Below are 3,309 nucleotides of genomic sequence, written 5' to 3'. Positions count from 1 at the left end.
CAACCTAGTCCATGCTTAGTCTCCAGCAATTAATCAATTACCACTTAAGTGCTGGCTTCAGCTGTGGACTTCTGCTCCTTGGCTTTTGCTCCTGGGAAACTGATTCTGTGTATCCGCCTTTCTTTTCAGTTGTCAAGGTGGCAATTTCCCCTATAACCTCAATTCTCTGCTCTAAGAAGAGTTGTTGATTTTCAGGTTGTTCTTTTATATTTTTATTTTTACATCTTATTGTGAAGACAGATGAAATAACTTTCATGTTCTTTGTCAGACTAGAAGCTAGGAGTATATTCTTTTTTATAAATATATGTATTTCACTGTGTTCTATCATCTTCGCTTTTTATTTCAGGTCTCTGGTATTTCCGAGATTTTGTACTTTTTTCTACTGTGCTCTTGGTTCTCTCTTTCCTTAGGTCCTATGTAGCTGTTCCCTACTATGAGCTACAATAAAATTAACTCCTATCTTCTACTCTCTGCTAGTAGTTTACTGCATACTTTTACGTACTTGTATTTGTGAATGTATTGAAATTCCAGGACTTGATTTGTCAGACTTAAGTGATATTCTTTGACTCCCAGCTATCACAGGAAATTCTGCCCTTTGTCTTCTCTTTCCTTTGCCTCCTGATTTTTATTAGTCGTTTCATTTCTACATGAACTAAACATATAATAAATCATTCCATTCCCTTATTCTCACCTTTTTTTCTTTAGTCTTACTTTTACATTTTAGTTTCATTTTTTTGAGTCTTACTTTTCCATTTTACAGTTAGTAACATGCATAGCTTCAACAATCCTTATTCTCAAGTCTCTCAGTCAGGACTTCATTGGCTGCAGATTCTCCTCTGGCACTGCATCCATTCAACTGAAGATTTCTGATTTAATGGCATAAGAATTGTGGCAAATATACTTTTATTATTCTTGGAATCTCTTCACATCTGTACATTTGTCATTTTATATTGACTGTATTTGTCTTCATTCTGATGTTGTTAATCTTGCCAGAAGTTTATCTGTTTTACTAATATTTTCAATTAACCAGGATTGGTCATTGTTTTCCTCTTCATTTTATCTTTGTTTCTACTTCATTAATTCTTGTATTGTTTTTTCAGCTTTATTCCATTGTTCTGACTCTAGTTTCTTTGTATAAAAATTGATTAAAATGTCAGGTCTGCAATGCATTTAGTCTCCTGGCTGGAGGGGGAGACACCACTAGAAAAAAAGAAGGTAGTCTCGTCTCTCATTGTAAGTATACAAGTAACAGACTTGTATATTGTATACAGACTTGTCACTTGTATACAAGTGACAGACTTCTTGCCAAACTAAATGGTTTTATAGAAAGAAAGGCCTCATCTATAAAAGGCTCAGCAAGGTGTACTTGGTTGTTTAGAATTGCTTAAAGAAACTTGAAATCCATAGATTTATAGTACTTGAATGCTTGGGGAATATCATATAAGCTACAACCATGTGAGTATAAAGCAGAGATGGTTTACGACTTAAATAACTCCTTCAGTGGGGGTATTCTGGGCCAGTGAAATTTGGATGCAGGAAAAAAAGAAAAAAAAAAGCCGGTAGCAGTGGCTCACACCTGTAATCCCAGCACTTTGGGAGGCCAAGGTGCACAGATCATTTGAGGCCAGGAGTTTGAGACCAGCTTGGCCAACCTGGCAAAAACCCCTTCTCTACTAAAAATACAAAAATTAACCATGCATGGTGCCTCACGTCTGCAATCCCAGCTACTAGGGAGGCTGAGGAGGAGCATCACTTGAACCCGGGAGACAGATGTTGCAGTGAGCTGAGATCACGCCACTGCACTTCAGCCTGGGTGACAGAGGGAGACTGTCTCAAAATAAATAAATAAATAAGTAAATATTAATAAGTAAAGCAATAATAAAAGACTCAGAATGTCCAGCTAAGTGTTCTCAAACTCTCTATGATTTGACTGTATTCTTTGATTATTTGTATTCTTGATATGATTAATAAAGCTTTATCTCTTATTCATGCGAATTTTATTTGACAATCCATTTCTTTTTAAAAATAATCTCAATTCTTAGATACTCAACTTATTAAAGTTAAGCCTTTCATATTTTCTAATATATGCATTAAATGCTAATAATTTTTCTCTAAGTACCTTCTTAGCTGCCTTCTACAAGTTTTGATAAGTAATATTTTCATTGTTATTCATTTCAAAAATTTTCTAATTTCCAACAATTTCTTTCTGACCCATGTGTGTTTTTCTAAATTCCCAAACAAAAATGATTTTCTAGTTACCTTCTTATTGCTGATAATCAACCTAATTGCATTGCTGTCAAAGAATGTAACTTTTATGGTACCACTATTTTCAAATTGGTCCAGTCTTGCTTTATGGTTAGGTGATAATTTTTTTTTTTCTTTTTGAGATGGAGTCTCACTCTGTCACCCAGGCTGAAGTGTAGTGGCATGATCTTGGCTCACTGCAACCTTTGCCTCCAGGGTTCAAGCGATTCTCCTGCCTCATGCTCCTGAGTAGCTGGCATTACAGACACATGCCACCACGCCAGGCTAATTTTTTGTATTTTTAGTAGAGACAGAGTTTCACCATGTTGGTCAGGCTGGGCTGGAACTCCTGACCTCGTGATCTGCATGCCTTGGTCTCCCAAAGTGCTGGAATTACAGGTGTGAGCCACCGTGCCTGGCCTAGGTGATAATTTTATTAATACTCAGTGTATGTTTTAGAGCCAACTATGGCCCACAGGCTAAATCTAGCCAGACACCTGCTTCTGTAAATAAAATTTTATTGAAACACAGCCACATACATTTATTTATGTGTGGTTTGTGGCTGCTTTTACACTACAATGGTAGGATTGAGCAACGTATCAGAGACCACATGTCCTGCAAAGCCTTTACCATCTGGTTTTTGCAGAGAAAGTGTGCTGAGTAATCCCAGCCCTTTGGGAGGCCAAGGCGGGCAGATCACAAGGTCAGAAGATCAAGACAGCTACTCCGGAGGCTGAGGCAGGAGAATGGCGTAAACCCGGGAGGAGGAGCTTGCGGTGAGCAGAGATCCGGCCACTGCACTCCAGCCTGGGTGACAGAGCCAGACTCCGTCTCAAAAAAAAAAAAAAAAAAAAAAAAAGACCATCCTGGCTAACACAGTGAAACCCCACCTCTACTAAAAATACAAAATATTAGCCCGGTGTGGTGCTGGGCGCCAGTAGTCCCAGCTACTCAGAAGGCTGAGGCAGCACAATGGCCACAATTCAGGAGGCGGAGCTTTCAGTGAGCCTAGATGGCGCCAAAGAACTCCAACCTAGGTGACAGAGCGAGATTCTGTCTCAAAAA

The sequence above is a fragment of the Chlorocebus sabaeus genome, chromosome 21, assembly GCF_047675955.1.
Source record: "Chlorocebus sabaeus isolate Y175 chromosome 21, mChlSab1.0.hap1, whole genome shotgun sequence".
Classification (NCBI taxonomy): domain Eukaryota; kingdom Metazoa; phylum Chordata; class Mammalia; order Primates; family Cercopithecidae; genus Chlorocebus; species Chlorocebus sabaeus.
The sequence above is the reverse complement of the archived record's forward strand: the minus strand, read 5'-3'. Positions refer to the sequence as shown.